Raw genomic sequence first — 18,870 nt, 5'->3', positions numbered from 1 at the left:
GTTTTTCTTCGTTTATTGTAACTCCTCTTCAGTAACCTCCTCTACCCCACACACAGTTTACATTAAATGAATTGTGTAATGTGTTTTGATGAATATTTCATATTTCAATGTTTATCTTAAATAGCTATCCTGTTTGCCTTGTGCAAGAGTGAGTAATACCAACCTCTGCCATGATAAAGACATCCACAATTCCTTCACATTCACTTATCGTACGTATTTGCTGAGTGAGTTATTGTTATAATTAACTATAATTGATCATAATGAGAACAAGACAATTAGTTATTTACCTGTTTCAGAGTAGTGCCCTGTTTAATTGATATTTATGTTCATTCATAAGGCTCGTTGGGGGTATGCTGGAACCTACTCATCGGTCATATTCGATTGCCTAAGGAAGGTCAAATTACACTCAAGTCACAACTAACCTTAAGTGTAATGTTCTTATCAGCTATATTTTAATGATATTAGCTAATGGTCTTGGCACATTACACAAAGGCAAATTGCTGTGATAACCACTGATTGTTGATCACATAGGTTGGTCACTCCCACAGATCCCACAACGGATCATTGATAAAGAGAGACACTGGACTGTTTAAGATTGGGTCCACAAGTCAAGACAAGAGTTTAAGAGTTTAAGATTTTATGAAAAGATGGAAAAATGTGACTGGAGAAACAAATATTTTGATTTATTCGAGTCACAAAACAATGCAGGTGGATCCAATTGGATGCTTTGTGTGCTTTTTTGTGGGGGTTGTTGCGCCCCATCTTGCCCTAGACAACTTTGGGACTTAATACTGACACTAAATGATATTATTGTCAACATCTGTTTCAGACCAAATAAATCACAATTTTAATAACATATCAGAATAGTACACAAATGTTGCAATGCGGTGTAAACAATGAATAACAGGAGTGTAATGGTGATTATGGGAGGTGTTATTTAATGTCTACAGGGCTCTAATAATGTTTATAAAAACCGTATTTAGGATGTCTTCGCGTTTCAATGCTCTAACTACAAAGATATTTCTTTTATTAATATTGAATCCGACATCGCCACAATAACGTTAACAAAGCTAGGTTTAGAAACAATTAGCCACAATAAACAAGGGATGACTCTATGTATATTTCCTTTTTGTGTTCGTTTGTTCCTCATTACTCCTTGCTATGTGCTTCTCTGTATTAGTGGTGCTGCTCTAAATGAGTGTAGGTTTCCTTCTAATGACTGAGACTATCATGAATTATTCATGCAGTGTTCTCATTCACATTTGAAAGGAGGCTAATTTGCTGCTTAAATATTTGATGTGAGCCTTCAATATTATTACCATCCACATTTCAATTAAATTCAGAACATATATTTAAGTTACACTCCTCTCACATGCATTTAAGCTATTGTTTATCCGAACCTTCCTTTCCGTGTATTTGTCACTCAAATTACATCTCACACACTGCATCGAAGCGTACTTTGAATTGAAGCCAGTGACCAGGTTGTTTTCAAATCTCCTCATAGTGCTTTTGCGTTGCTTTCAATGTAGGACCAAAGGTGCAGGCAGCAGCAGTACCTCATCAATCACATTGGGAGTAATCAGACACATATATTACTGCAAATTGCCCAGGAGGCGGGCGATCAATGTAAAGCAAAATTAACCCAGGGACCGAAATGACAAGGATGAAACAAGTGGTGTGCAATTGGATATTAATTTCCATTATAAAATAACCATTTGGTCAAGGGTTTGTTGGCGTATTCTACCTCAGAAGATTTGGAACATGTAGCAACCTTACAGCCAATGTCATGGAAAAAGTGCTTGAAATAAATCATCGAAATGAATAAAACCTCTTTAACTTCTTAAACTGCAAGAGGGCTATTTTCCTCAAAAAAGACATACAGTCGCCCCTCGCTACATTATGGTTCCAATATGGCTGCATTCTCCATTAATCATTAGGCGTCTGTAATTTTTGGATGAGATAAGCACCAGACTTGACTACTGGAACAACAGGTTTTTATTGAGGGTTTTAATTATCTCTCAATGGGCACAATAGTAATAAAATAATGATAATCATAATCCTACTAATTATACGGGTTACTGTTGAGGCTATAGCCCACAACAAACTCAACTCTGGACCCCCTGATGTCACTTCCTGCCCGCCACCAATTCTACTCCCCTATAAAATCATCAATATTGGATAATACAAGTGTAAAGGTGCTTGTTTATCACGGTTAATTGGTTCCAGCCCCGACGGCGACAGGTGAATTTCTGCAAAGTAGAACTCAATATTAATAAATGAAATATTTTCATAGTTAGGGCATAGACTTTTAGGACTTTCTAAAAACATATTTTTACCATTATTAGAGCCTTGTAGAAATTAAATGACACCGCTATAGTCACGTTTACACTCTTATTACCTAATATGGTAGACTGATTAGCCTCCAATTTGTGTATCCTAAACTTAAAGGTTTTAAAGGGTTTCTAATGGGAAGAAGAACAAAGTAAGAAGCAAAAATCTTACCACTTCCACATGTAACAGGAGGATAACTTGATTTCACTATATCATGTCAGACATACCGGGGCTAGAAATGTAACATTACTGACACCCAGTGACCGGAGTACTACATATTTTTTTTTTACTATGAATAGTCCATAGGCAATTATGAAACATCATGGTGGCCATTAGTATTCATGTATTTAAAAAAAAACACACACAAGGGAGCGATATTTGAACAGTGATGTAGCAAGGGATGACCGTATATGGGTATTATTTTATATTGTTTTAATATTACAGAACATATTTAGGTTTTCTATGCCATAAGGAATCAGAATCAATCTGGCTACCTCCAATAAAGGTGTTTCTAATAGTTGTAGCCAACCTGATTTACAACCAGGACCATTGTAGAATTATGGGAGGTTCATGAAATATATTTCAGTAAATAAGACATGACAATAATCGATCACCGAAAAGCTAATAACAGTGCAATGATGGCAGCCAATATGCCAATAATTCCACAGTCAACCATCAGTCTTTTGAGATATATAAAGTCTGAATACAAGCAAACCACCCTCTCTATCGGCGACAAGCCACTGAACTTCAAACAGTTTAACTGATCTTTTCTAGCGCTGAGGTCTGCCACACTCGCATCTGAAAAAGTGTGTTGATGGGACTGTGTCACGATAATGAAGTTAGGGCCAGAGACGCCTGTCTCGGTGAGTGAGTGATCGCCCGAGGCCCTCTGCCAACACTCTCATTCATCATAGTGATGATGGTTTTCTCCAACCCCTCCCCCTCTCTCATGTGTTATGTCTCCCCATCTGTCCCTCTCCTTCCTCAGTCCCAATCGCTGCATTTGCATTTGCAGCCTTTGGGCTGTTCATTAACACTTGATGAATGTTGCTATGCAAAAAGGTTTCCTTAAAGTCATTTACTTAGTGAGTCATTAGAATTTTCTGCACCCATGTCCAATCCTTCGTGAAACACATCTTTTGGACTGTGCATATGTCATCCACTACCTTCACGTAACATGGAACTATTAAAAATTGAATCTCAGAAAACTGCTTACCCCAGTTTTATCTCCTCGAACAGCCTGGTTTTGCACTTTGCAGGAGCCATTAGTACAAATACAGTACAATAAAATAACCATCGGCTCCCATTAGTGTTGCTGTCTGCCATTTGTCATTGTGGAACAGAATTCTGACGCTTTCATAGCCCGCCACAAGAAAGCAAACCATCTGGGGTTCGTTAGTATCTTGGGTTATCGCTGTCCAATTACAGGTTTTACTTCAGCCGCAGCATCCGAACAAGATGAAACGCTTCATTTTGTGAGCGTAACAAGTCGTCTGCTAATTGTGATCGGCTGATTTGCTGCGCTGCAACTAGATGGAACATTGATTGAGGGAGCAAGACCTTCTGATCATGAAAATAAATATCGAGTTATAATTGCATCCAAAATGACCTTTACTGTCCTTAAGCTCCTGTTCGCTCCCTCATTAGAAACATGTTTGGATGTTTAACTTTGTGTAAATAATTGAAGTACACCTACAGTCCCATATGTACGTACACATCAGGCATATTAAATACATCGCATAGCTCTGCTGCCGTGCAGGAAGGTGAAACCTTTCCTCCAAAATCACTGCCTGATTTGTATGCATCCACCAACCAGCCACCAAAACAGTGCATCCATGTGTGTCTGTTAGGTGAGGACTTCAAACAAGAATGTCTGAACCATCCCTGAGACGTAACCTTCTGGAGATTGTAATGGAAGATAAAGCCCAAATGTATGCCCACTGCTGACTTAACGATGAGACGAGCCTTTTGTCTTGTTTTTGGTGTCGGTATTATGAACTATGAAGTGGATGCAACAATATACAAATACTGTAAATTGCAATAAAAAATTAGAATCAGGCATTTTTCATCTTTAGTGTGTTTAGTGTTTACACACTGCAAGATCCAAACAGAACATAAGGAGGAAGAAGGGGCTGTCCACAACAATATGTAAACAAATTCACGGAACAATTACAGATTATGACATTTTTCCTCACGAAGACAAACATCCAAGCTAAATGTTAGTGTGGGAAAACGTTCATCACATCTCCAAAACGTATGGTGGAAAATGCAGTATAGTGTGATGAGACGAGTGAGAATGTATTGTCTGTCAAGCTTAAAGTAAACATATTGTCCAAAATCCGTCCCATGGAATATATATATATATATATATATATATATATATATTGCAGACCTGACAGCTAGGAGACCAGGGTTCAATTCCACCCTTCACCCTCGGCCATCTCTGTGTGGAGTTTGCATGTTCTCCCCGTGCATGCGTGGGTTTTCTCCGGGTACTCCGGTTTCCTCCCACATTCCAAAAACATGCTAGGTTAATTGGCGACTCCAAATTGGCCACAGCTGGGATAGGCTCCAGCACCCCCGCGACCCTCGTGAGGAAAAGCGGCAGAAAATGAATGAATGAATATATATATTGGCATGTTATGTATGCGGCTATAGGGGCTATTTCACGTCTACAGAGCTCTAACAATATTAAAAAAACATATTTAGAAGGTCGTAAACATGTCTTCTGTGCTCTAATTCTACTAATCATCCATTTTCTATACCGCTTATCCTCACGAGCATCATGAACATACTGGACCCTATCCCAGCTGTCTTCAGGCGAGAAGCGGGGTACACCCTGGACTGGTCGCCAGCCAATCACAGGGCACATATAGACAAACAACCATTCACACTCACATTCATACCTATGGACAATTTGGAGTCGCCAATTAACCTAGCATAACCTAGCAACCGGAGCCCCCCGGAGAAAACCCACACATGCAAACTCCACACAGAGATGCCCAAACGGGGAATTTAACCCGAGTCTCCTAGCTGTGTGACCTGCGTGCTAACCACTCTTCACCGTGCAGCCTTCTCAGTCTACATTTAAGAGACATTTTTGAAAACATTGCAACATTTTGTTTTGAGTCATGGGGGGTTTGTTTGTTTGGTCTCACAATTTTCTCCCGACTACCCGAGTTTGCATAATAGATTAAACACCATGAAACGTTTATAAAGAAAAGACTATCAGACAAGACTGGACTTTATCTAAGCATTTAAATCAGATTGCACAAACACCGCTGAGCCTCAACAATGTATTTTATGTATGACATAAAAGGCTTACGAGAAGATGAGGTCTATTTAAAGCATTTGGTGCACATCCTTGCTCACAAGGAGAATGTCTGTTTTTTCCTTTGCGACTAAAAGAGTCTCTTTGAACCCCCACAGGAAAAAAAAGGCTTAGAATCTTCTGGACTTGATATTGATGCACTTTGATGTTCACATCTGTGAATCTGCAAGGCATTTTTTTTCTTTTGCTGGTTTCTTCCAGCACAATATATACCTCCATTTTACAGTTACAGTTGCATTACATTTGCACAGTAAGTCAGGAATTAATACAATATGCCAACATAAAATAACAAGTGAATTGGTGTCTTTTTGGCAGGGATGTTTAATTAGTTTAACAAAAAATCACAAATTGATAATTTGTGAGTCATTTGTAAAAGCCTTATTGACAAAATCTTCCCCTTTTGTTACCTTTGTAAAATAATAAATCAATAAATAATACAAATTAATGCACCAAGGATGACAATTCATTTAAAAGACCATTTAAATCCCAGACCCTTGGCCAAGCCTGGAGCGTTTATGCTAATCAGTAAGACCTTTTGACACCTTTTATGTTCTTTTCCAGTCTTTCTCCATCCCTAAACATTTTGACCCTGTCTTGTTCTTTTAATAAAAGGCTATGTCAGACTGCTGTGTATTCATTTAAGTTAGCATGCTGTACCTTCCTCTCCAACCTCTCAGGTCAGAAGTCTATATAGTTGGGATTATGACTGATATGAATCACACCCAAGATGACCTTGTGCTGGAAATCTGTCACAGTATGTGTTAGTGGAATTCATGTTTCCCTCAATGAACCGCAGCTCCTCGGCACTCATGTAGCCCCAGACTGTGACCGTACCCCAATCATACTCAACTGTAGTCAAGATACAATCATCTTGATTCTCACTTGTCGAAAGCCATTAAAACATCATAAACATGATTAAACTGCAGTTTTACTAAAGTTCATTAAATTTCCCCCAAATATTCATATATAAACAATCTGAGCTAGTAAAACAGTTTTATACCCTCTTCATTAGTTGCTGTTTTTTTGTTTTTGTTTTTTGCCTTTTCTTGTTTTATTCCCAGCCAGTCTCCCAACACTTAGTCACTGGAGATGCCCAGTGCCGATCCCAAGCTCGTATAAATGGAAAGGTTACGTCAGGGAAGGTCATGAGGCTTAAAAACTAAGCCAAATCAAACATGAGATAGACTTGCTTTGAGATCCCTAAAGGGAAAAAATAAAATATTTGCTGTTTTCTTTTTAAAGCACAGTTGCATAGTGTCGAACATCATCTCATGTGTGTGTGGGGGATGAATTACCATACGAATGGTCTGAATTTGTCTATTACAGGCATCCTTAGGTCTGGGTCCAAGATATGACTGAAAGTATACTCTACACTGGATGCTCCATGTTGTTTTTTTTACTTTACTTACTTATTTTTTTACTGATATTTATTCATTCATTCATTTTCTACCGCTTTTTCCTCACAAGGGGCGTTGGGGTGCTGGAGCCTATCCCAGCTGTCTTTGGGCGAGAGGCGGGGTACACCATGGACTGGTCGCCAGCCAATCACAGGGCACATATAGACAAACAACCATTCACACTCACATTCATACCTATGGACAATTTGGAGTCATCTACCATGTTTTTGGAATGTGGGAGGAAACCGGAGTACCCGGAGAAAACTCCACACAGAGATGGCCGAGGGTGGAATTGAACCCTGGTCTCCTAGCTGTGAGGTCTGCACGCTAACCAGTCGACCGCCGTGCCGCCCTTTTGATATCTAATTTACCGATATTGTCCAATATTTCATTTCCATACTGATATCAGCTGATACAGGTTGAATATCTGTCATCCGATATTATTCAACATCCCTACTCTACACCATCTTCTATATCGCATGTCCTAATTAGAGTCAGGTGTAGGCTGGAGTCTATCCCAGCTGCCTTTTTGTACAAGAGGCGAGGTATACACCCTCTATTGGTCACATGCAATTTACTATTGGTTCATGGCTGGGGAGGTACGGTCCATGAAAATTGACTTTGTTAAAAAAAATGTTTTCAAATACTTCTTAGCCCCATTTGTTTGTTTTATTAATGAATTTAAAAGCATTTGTGTTCATACTTTTTATTTGTTTATGAAGTACATGCACTGTATCTTTCTCCAGGAAAACTTCTGATACTTTGTTGTAAAATTTGATCACCTCCTGATGAGTTTAGATACATAATCCTGTAATAATCTTGGCTATTGTTAATTTTATGTTATCCTTATTCATAATTTGATATGTATTTATATGTTTCACAATGTAATATCAAAGCTCTATTCTAACTACTTCATCGATACACACAAAACTGTAACTTGCACCTCTTTAGCAGTAACAAGAAGTAAGAATGACTAGTTTGGGTCATAATGGTCCACAAGGTACCAAGTCAGACGGTGAAACTGATAATGTGTCTTAGAGAAGAATCACAGCATAACTACAAAATAACGCTCCCATTTTCTGTCAGTGCTTTGAGAAAGAGGAGTGCAAGATTAAGAAGATAAAGACATTTCTGGCACGTGTAAAATGTGAGCTCATCTAATCCTAAACTAATCCCTTTACTCTATTGCGGAGCGCTAACCTCCGTGCTGACCCCATTCATTTTTTGTTCTTCCTATTACCTCTTCAGTCTTAATACTGATGCTGCCTTCATATAACGCTCCGTGGCTTAATAAGCCCCCTAATAAGTAGTCTTTCTCCTCTCCTCTGGGACTTTGTGTTTGAATTTCTGCTTCTGACCTCTCTTTGAGAAGTCGGTTTCTTCCCTGTGGACGAGTGAGGCCCAAAGCTCCCATTCAGTGACCCATCCAAGAGAGCCGCTCAGAGCTGACAGGATCAAAAGAAGAAGTAGTGAGCTCGAGGGGGGAGGGGGAAGGAAAACTGTGTGCATGTTCAGACTGGTGAGGAGAATTGAGACTCCCTAGCCGCTCAAGTTTTCTCTTCTCTCTTTGTCTCCTCGGGGATTGTTACAGTAAACATGTCCCGTTGGACGTGTCGCTGCATACAAATTTAATCAAGCTCCTGGTAGATTTGTCTCCAATGCTGATGTCCCCTGACACATGTGGGATGTGCTAATCACAAGGTGATGCTGCAAAGATTTAAGCTGCTACCAAAGCAGACACAGAAGTGGAGGCGTTTTTTTCCTGTAGGCAACAAAGCTATTGACATCATGATGTGAACAGATTCCACTGCAATAGCTGGTGAAAAACATGTTATCTGTCACAAGGGAAAAAAACAACATAACATGACAGTTCCATAGAAGTGTTTATATTTTTGGGGGTGGATGGAAAAAATAGTTTCACTTTTGGTCTGACCTTTTGGAACGAATTGATAACCGCAACCCAGATACCAATGTACTTAGTGTTATCATATTCTAGGTTATGTGTTCCTTTTATTCATTCAAGAGTGTACTGTTTCATTTTTATGAGCACAGAGTGAAAACTTCATGTTCAGATTTCCTAATGCTCTCCCAATGAACTCTTCCCTCCAGCTCAAATAGGCTGGAAGAGAGTTGAGTGGAAAGAACGCAACTTTGCCAGCCTTCTAAAAGTAAAAGTAAGAATGCATAAGAAATGACTAGCGGTTTTCTCAGGAAACAACACAGAATGCAAACATAATTTTTGAGTTTAACAGCAGTGCATGAAAAAAAACAGGCCATTTCTGAATTATTCATAATAAGAAGCTAGACACTACTTTTTTTTTTAAATAAGTCAAATCCTCAGCTGGAAAATAACAAGAACAAAAGCATACTTTAAACAAGAACAATAAAACAGCATTATATAGTGCTGTAATTTCCAAGCCACTTGACTACAACAATGTTTGCACCATATTCAATGGCATCTGTGCTCTAGATCACCACCTTTTATATAACACCGGAGGCCGTGATACATAGGTTTACATTCTACAGCCTTACATTGTAAGCGCTGGCCCAGGTTGATACATCAGCTTTTATATGTGCCAGCACAGAACCTTCTAAAAGGCTACTGCCCGTCATTCAATCATTCATTTTCTGCTACTTAAAGTATGATGTTCAAGGTCACAGGTGAGCGGCAGCCTCTCCCAGCTGACTCTGGGTGAGAGGCAGGGTGCAACCTGGACTGGTCCTTCAGTCAATCAGAGGCCACACACAGCCATTCTCACTCATATTTACACTTATGGTCAATTTAGAGTCTCCAGTTAACCTAACATGAGTCATTTTGGGGATGTGGTGAGAAAATGGATCCCCTGGAGGAAACCCATAAAAGCACAAAGGATAACCTTAGAGTAGCGCTCATCACTCATTCACTGAAAAGTTACTCCTGATTATTTTTAAGTAATACAATTCTGCAACATAAGTAAACTAGTGTTGTCACTTATTGCTGTGTGATGCATTCTGACCTGATTTCCGGCTATGTCCCTCTTGCGAACACTATCAGAACACTATCACAGAGCCATCTTTTAATAATTGTGCAGCTGTGGGTTGGATCCAATATTGTTGTGACACCATGGAGAGAGACAGACTGATTTTAGATCAGCTCACCATGGGAACTATAGAGGCAGAGAGTCCACAGTATTTGTTGTTCAAGCTAAAAATAATCACAGCTTGCTCCCACATCCCCCAAAACATGCAGGTTAGGTTAAGTGAACACACTTAATTGCAAACCCACGACCTTCATGAGTGACAGGAACACCATGTCACTGACAGGAACTAAATGTAAAGGTGCTGGTTGGTATTGTAATTGGCATTGCTAAGACATCCAAAATCCTTTATTTTCCATTCATTCATTCATTTTCTACCGCTTATCCTCCTAAGGGTCGTGGGGGTGCTGGAGCCTATCCCAGCTGTCTTCGTGCGAGAGGCGGATACACCCTGGACTGGTCGCCAGCCAATCACAGAGCACATATAGACAAACAACCATTCACACTCACATTCATACCTATGGACAATTTGGAGTCGCCAATTAACCTAGCATGTTTTTGGAATGTCGGAGGAAACCGGAGTACCCGGAGAAAACCCACGCATGCACGGGAGAACATGCAAACTCCACACAGAGATGTCCGAGGGTGGAATTGAACTCGGGTCTCCTAGCTGTGAGGCCTGTGTCCTAACCACTTACCCGCCATGCAGCCCTCCTTTATGACCACACATGCTTTTATGTTTGAGATTTACAATAATAAACTTTCGCCTCTTTATGCCACAGCACTCACGAAAGTATCACCCTGCTGACACAATGAGATCACACAAAGTGACGATCTATCCAGCTGACAGCTAGTGAACTCGGGCTAGTAGCTAATATACGCAATCAGTGCCTGGACTTCACCCTCTCTTCAGCTTGCACATCTTCTCTTGCTGACTTCCGACAGTCAACTCCTGGCTCACTGTTGCAGTGAAACACATGGTAGTGCTAGACACAGTCATACTGCTTTGAATATGAATCCTTTGTCATGTAATGTTCATGCTTGAGCTTGCTTTTGAATCCTGAAAAAGCCTGAAAACCACAAAAATACTTAACTGGTATGTAGCGCAGTGGTTGAAGTTCGTATTTAGAAAAGTGCCTATTTTTGATGACAGCATCTGCAAATGGGAACTGAGCAAGTGTCTCATGCTGCTGCAGCCCACCGACGTGTGCCAGACGTGACACCACCAGCAGGCTGTCACTTCAGCTGCTCCACCCACAAGGCTGCCATAACTCTTATTCTCAAATCTACAGTCCAACTTCAGACTGGTAGACGTTTTTCAGATTTATCAGAGTTGATATAGAACCATTCATGGTGAATACTTAGATTTGCACAATACATTTCTTAACCAGTCAAAGCAATTCCTTCATGGAAAATAAGGTTCAATTGGTCTCATCATCTTATGGAACAATGCTTGGTCAAATTATTTTTGCAGACAAAGAACAAGGAGGGTTCTAAAATACAAGGATGAAGAGTCTTGAACCAGTCATGATGTGCTATATATATCACTATATTGACACTTACTATGGTACACATTATGTCATTGTATGGTCATATCACCTCGTACTTCGGTATGAGGTACATTATTTAAAAAAATAAACAAAAAAAAACTTAAACTGTATTATTGAAAGCAGGAAGTGAACAAATGTAACAGTTACTGATTGTAAAAGTACCAGATGGAGGGGTAGGATTTAATAAGCTTTGCTTCTAGCTACTCCTTTTGGACATGTGGAACTGTGAACTGATTATGTGATGCACTCAATTGTAATCTGATGCATGTTCAAATGAAATTAAAAACCATTACCATTACCAATATTTGGCACAGCTGACACAGCAAGATTTATAAAGACATATAGAGCTATTGTCCCCTCGACCTTGCAGCCTTTCTATACAGGATGAGACTCTCTCCACAAACAACTGAATTAGAGTTGATGCGGGCAACATCATACAAGTAGATGGCATTATCTAATGACTTCAATAAAACTTACCGGAGCTCAAACCTGACCTCTTGAATTTTTTTTTCAATACCCCTGTCCATAGGCCATGTAAATTTGTGTTTGTTTGTGCCCCAATCTGTTTTCCTTTGGTTAGGTGGCTGCCAGGTACTGCACTATTATCAGGGGTTTTCATAGTGTGACATGCCCCTCCTCTGGGGGGCACCAAAGCACTTTAGAAAATGGAATTAAAAACTGTGTCAACTAGATGTTGACAAATACCCCAAGATACCCTCTGCTCACCTGACGACAACAGCATTGTAAGGCAACACTACTTAAGAATGGCATTGAAGTTTGATTAAATATTGGCATATATTTTTTAAAGGTCTGGAAAAGTGGGATTCCCTGTTGCTGATTGGCTGTCTGGTTGCTTAACTTCATCTGTTTGGAGTTGGCAGATGCCGCATCGTTCTTCAATGGGACTTCTATTTTCTTGATCTAGTAGTATACCCAGTTGTTTCCCTGCCATCCAGCCTCTGCTTTTCTTTATTCGATAAAAATCATTGTGCTTTTTGCCAGCTCAAGACAAAGCTCAGCTAGTGTCTACTGCTCCCTTCTTTGTTGGCTTTGTTGTACTTTGTTGTACTTTGTACTTTTTGGCCTCACACCTCCTGCATCTGTGGTCCAAATCTAGACCAGGTCCAGACCCAAAGCACGTAGCGCATCTAAATAATTGACATGATTCAAATATTCTCATTATAGACATGTACTCAATGTGTGCAATAGCAGCCTATCACAAAGCCAGAGAGAGTGAAGCACAGAGACAGTGCTGCTGCTTATGCATTTTTTTGTTTGACTCCTTGGAGGGAGTCCAACAGTGTTAGACTTTGAAAACTTTGAAATACTGTATAATGCCAGCTGTGAAACCGCAAAGGCACCAGATGATATCGTTGCTGACAGCCATGCCACCTCCAGTTCTTCCCGGCATGCCACCTGGACACCTGCTTTAGCTAGTTTCCTGTTTTCCTCACTTTTTATATTTGTCTAGGATGCTTTTGCTCTGGGTTTTTCTCCGGGTACTCCGGTTTTCCTCCCACATTCCAACAACATGCTAGGTTAATTGTGGACTCCATATTGTCCATAGGTATGAATGTGAGTGTGAATGGTTGTTTGTCTATATGTGCCCTGTGATTGGCTGGCGACCAATCCAGGATGTATACGCCTCTCACCCGAAGACAGCTGGGATAGGCTCCAGCATACCCTTACCCCTAGTGAGGATAAACTGCATTTTTATACTATGTTTAGTTTTGCATTTTATATATGAAAGTAAAGGCTACATTTCTATTCCTGTTTCTATTCTCCGTACAATATTTGGGATCCAGCCAATTCCAATTTTACTGGAACATACCATTTTCATCAGCAACACAGTCTATTTACAGGGGCTATTCATGAAGTAATGTTCCCATGTGCTTTTCCATTATCCACATTTAGACTGAGGAAAACAGGGCTGAACTCTGCGGCAACCCCCTGTTTCATCACTGTGAATCATTCATTAGAAGCAAGAAGCTGTGGGAGGCTAAGCCACATAGAAATGGCAGATTTGAGAGGAGCATTCACATGTATCAACAGGGCTTCTATTCTTGACAAGATGCTGGAAGGAACATGAGGATCAAAAATGTGCTTGAACGTATAGTAAACGAGGATCAAATACATCGGGCCAATGACGATGAGGGCTTGGCTGAGTTATTCTATCTGGTTAAGATCATTTAAATGTGTATCAAGATAATTAACATTATTTTTAAACAATCACATTGGAGGTAAAATTATCTTGTCACTGTTCTATTTATATGCAGAAATTATATTGTGTATTGTGACAGGCTGTCATTTTCCGACATCAACTTTATTGTTGGAACATGTCATTTTATTAACCTGTGGGGAGGACATGAGTGTTTACTACTGTATATTTCATTATCATTCATCACGCGTCCTCGAGGAGGGTTTGCTGTTTGTCTGCTGTGGGCTTAGACATTCATGATCATTTCACTGAGTAAACAGGCTCTGATTATCTTGGCAGCCAAAGAAGCAACATGCTAATTCTAGTGGTGACCTAACACTATCCTCTGAAAAGCATTACACTATCTTGTCTAAACGTTAGATACAAATGGACGTCTGACACAAAGCCTTGTTACAGCAAGTCAAACTCTTGTCTCAAGTCTCAAAAATTGTGTGGCCCTCAGATATCTTGATTCCCATGAGGCGTGGTCAGAGGAAATGTACAGTAGCTTACTTAAAGAGACCCAAGCGATAACAACACTGAACTCGCTGTGAGTTTGCCACACACTGACAAGCCACTAGACATAATATTCATTTTCTACCACTTTTTCCTCACAAGGGTCGCGGGGGTGCTGGAGCCTATCCCAGCCGTCTTCAGGCGAGAGGCGGGGTACACCCTGGACTGGTCACCAGCCAATCACAGGGCACATATAGACAAACAACCATTCACATTCACATTCATACCTATGGACAATTTGGAATCGCATGTTTTTGGAATGTGGGAGGAAACCGGAGTACCCGGAGAAAACCCACGCATGCACGGGGAGAACATGCAAACTCCACACAGAGATGGCCGAGGGTGGAATCGAACCCTGGTCTCCTAGCTGTGAGGTCTGCGCGCTAACCACTAGAAGCCCTAGACATAATACTACAAACAAAAATAATAGCATAACATTTAACAGGGCAACTTAAGTACTACTACTATGGGGAATAATTAACAACTATATTCATTCTAAACCAGTAATTTTAGTAACTCTTTACAAAACAAGTGCTGCAAGACCTGCTGGGAAGACAAAAGCTTTCACTGCAACAGGACTGATGCCGGCTCCCAGCATGACTTGAGGTACTTTGCCTGCCGAAGTGCTAGGGACAGTCTGGTGAGTCAACTTGGTGGGAAACCATAACACTGTTCTACTCAAGACAGTGGTACTGAAACTGGAAATAATGGATGTGACAACACTTTTATTGCAAATGTTGATCTGAAATCGGTGGAGAGGGCATTATGAGGTTTTTTTAACAGTCCCACACTGTACTCCTTTAAGAGTCTAGTTTGGAGTTGTTGTTTTTCCCCCTCCGCTCTCCTAGTGTTGTCCCCCACTTATGCAAATTTCCCCACTGAGGGACGAATAAAGGCATATCATTCATTCATTAGAAGGGTGAAGATGGGCTGTGAAGCACACAGGAAGTTCTGTACTAAAAGCCAAACAATTACAGCTATATTATGGTTCGTACTTCACGCTAGGCGAGATAGTTTTGAGGGGAAGGACATAGCAAAACAAGCCAGACTAAGACCTAAAAACAGTCGGAAGCGCTACCAACCATGACGAGGCAAAAAACAAGGATGGAGCTGTGACAGTACCAGGAGGACAATACAAAAAAAATATTCGTAATAAAAGACCATTGGGGGAATCTTAGGAGAAAGTAAGAGGTGAGACTCAACAAAAGAATACACTGCGGCATGATGGAAACTCCAAGTGTGATAGGTTTTTCCTTAAGAGGTTCATATGTGTGCACTTCAGCAAACCCCACCTTGTCCATCTAGTCGAGCAAAACCGTTTATTTTCCCGAAAGGTCCAAACCGAGGTTTGACCCAAACCACACACCTACGAAGGAAACTCATTTCAGCCTTTCAGCATCTGCTTGAGCAGAAAAAAAAGTCTGTGTGTTCCCACCCAAATCAGAAGAGAAGACAGCAGTTTCTTTCATGTCAAAGAACGGATTGTCTGTTGGTTAGACAGCTTCGTTAAATTCCACTCAAAGTCTTGGCACTGCTTCAAAAATAATGAGCATGCTTGAGATGATATTAGAAAGTTGGGAAATTATAAAAGGTGTCTTTGGAATCGACCATACTGTAGTTTTCTACAGAAAGTCACACAAATGGAGAAAGACGTGCATCTACAAACATAAACACTGTCAAGGTTATAGCAGGCATTATTCATTCATGCAATTATGTTTTGTGGGTTCTGGTGAGGGAGGGTGTATTCAAAGGCCATCTAAGCTCAGTAATAACTTGCAAAATAACAGGTTTTGCACCTTTTTTCCTATCCAGCATACCTAATTCTGGGGGGGGAAATATTTCAATTATTCTGTCCATTATTTTTCTATGAACAGCATCATGTGGATCACTTCTGCCCTCTTGTGGAACAGTGTGGAAAATATTTTATCACTACTACTTTACCCCAGAACATGGACTCATGTTGTGGAAGTGTTTTGCTGGTGAATGCACTGTTGGAGAAAAAATGTGAATTCAATGTCATTCAATGAATTCACATTGTCATGATCTCTTGATTTTTTGACTTTCAATGGAAGAATGGAGCATCAAGTTATATAGGGGCGTCAAATGGCTACTGGCTTTGTGGAACTGTTGTAGGGGGGCATCTGTCATGATTGAAGGCCCTCATCTCTGTAGTAATGACTTGGATTTTTAACAGGACAGGACTTCTTTCAGAGGAATAATGTCATTCTTTGGACCATCCTGGTCTGAATCTGGCATCAAGCATTCCCAAACCAGTTTTTAGGTCTTTTACCAAGACTGGTGCAGCTACTAATTACTGAACATCTTATTTCTTTTTTTGAGAGGGTTGTGTTTTTTTGTAGCTATGGTCTTAAACTTTTCATCAGCATTTCCTCTTTGGATTTTGAACCTGGACTTAAAACCTCCTTAATACCAACACCTCAAAATGCAAATTCTTGCAATTATTCAACTGGTTTTAACATTTTGATCAGGAGTGTATATAGGCCTACGCTTTCTACTTCCATACATCAGACGGCATGTCCCTAAGGGAATAAACCACACTGTGGTTTTCTAAGGTGCTTTACAGCTCCATTCTCAATAAGTCGCATCCACAAATAGCAGACAGAAAGAAAATTAACTGGTTTAATTTCACTGTGGTCTTTTTTTTTTTTATTTCACTCAGGAAAAGTGTTGTTCAAAGATGCTAAAAATACAGTTTCAATTTTGTTGAATTAAAGTCACTCATGAAAAATGAAGGCACATGGTATAAAAAATAGATGGACGCATTCAGGTTCATTTAACTTTGATGGTGAATCTATGCACACTTTCTAATATAAGTACCTGTATTTTATATTTTCCAATCAAAAATACAGGTAGATGTTTTTTGGACTCAACATAGGATGTACACATAAAAACAGCATTTTGACTGTTTCTAGAAGCTCTATTTTCCAATTTTACCCAGCATTTAAATCTGATTATCCCCGCATCAGACATACGAGTGAATGCTTGAATATGTCTAATTTCTAAATGATCCATTACTAGTTACTATTATGGGTTACTATGGGTAGGCCTGTGCCTGCGTTCCATTAAGTGCAAATGTGCTTGCAGTGACCTTCCATAAGGACATTTGTACGTGATTAAATAGATGCATTAAAAAAATTTCAGGAAATAGTAGCTATTGACCTGTAAGTGTTTAGTGTAACTGATTTGCTATTGATTGTCTGTGCTGAAGCCAACCAACATTTGGCTCCATATCTGTATCTGCGTTTAGCTTTAAAATTGCTGTGGAAAGGCTGATGTGATGTATTTGTTACGATAGCAAAATAGCCACTCAGGAAACTTTGCTCACATAATTAATATGTTATGTTGTACAATTTGGGCGAGTGGTGAGCGCGGAGGCCACACAGCTAGTAAACCTGAGTTCGATTCCACCCTCGACCATCTCTGTGTGGAGTTTGCATGTTCTCCCCGTGTATGCGTGAATTTTTTCCGGGTACTCCGGTTTCCTCCCACATTCCAAAAACATGCTAGGATTGGCGACTCCAAATTGTCCATAGGTATGAATGTGAGTGTGAATGGTTGTTTGTCTATATGTGCCCTGTGATTGGCTGGCGACCAGTCCAGGGTGTACCCGGCCTCTCACCCGAAGACAGCTGGGATAGGCTCCAGCACACCCGCGACGCTCGTGAGGATAAGCGGTAGAGAATGAATGAATGTTGTACCATTCAAAGTACATTCATGTGATTTACTACACAAAACTGTCAACAGTGTTCAGCTATTTTCAATGAAGACTGGGTCCTTATGAGTTAAGACAAATAGTGAAAATGAGACATTATAATGTGGGCACTGCCAATCCTTGTGAAGATCTCTTAAACATAAACATCCACGATGAAAGAATAAAAGTATAAACTAGTCTGCATTGAGAACAGTTATCAATGGCTCCATTAATGAGTTTCCCTTTTAGATACCCCGACTCAACAAAAAGGTCAGGAAACTCTTTGCTTTGCATTTGCTTTCCTATTTCCAATCTTCATAACCTTAATTTCCTGCACAGTTCAGCACAAGAAAGAAATGGTTTATCAGCAGTAAACACATTTCAGTCTGAATGTACTATCCACTATCTGACTCACAGATCCAAGCAACAGCCGAGCGAATAGCAATAATGAGTTGTGGCAATGTGTGTTTGGTGACACATACATAGCCAAAACAGGCCGTACCAAAAAAAAAATCTTATTGAGAAAGAAAGGAAAACACTGGAATGCTTAACACACCAAGAGTTTAATATCTGAAATTAGAAATTCAACATTATGCTACCACGTGGACATGATTTGTCTCTGGAGAAGCAAAGAAAAGTCTTACATATTTGACTTGTAAATATAATATGCAGTATTTTCCCCGCACAGAAGCATACTTCTCATTCCTAAGCTTTAATGAGAAGAATTTCATGCGGCTTTGTTTAGTTTGTACTATTGATCCCTGCAAATGATTACCAAGAAGGTGAAACAAACCAAAGCCAACGGTCACAAATAAGCAA

The sequence above is a fragment of the Doryrhamphus excisus genome, chromosome 5, assembly GCF_030265055.1.
Source record: "Doryrhamphus excisus isolate RoL2022-K1 chromosome 5, RoL_Dexc_1.0, whole genome shotgun sequence".
NCBI lineage: Eukaryota > Metazoa > Chordata > Actinopteri > Syngnathiformes > Syngnathidae > Doryrhamphus > Doryrhamphus excisus.
This window is presented reverse-complemented; position numbering follows the sequence as displayed.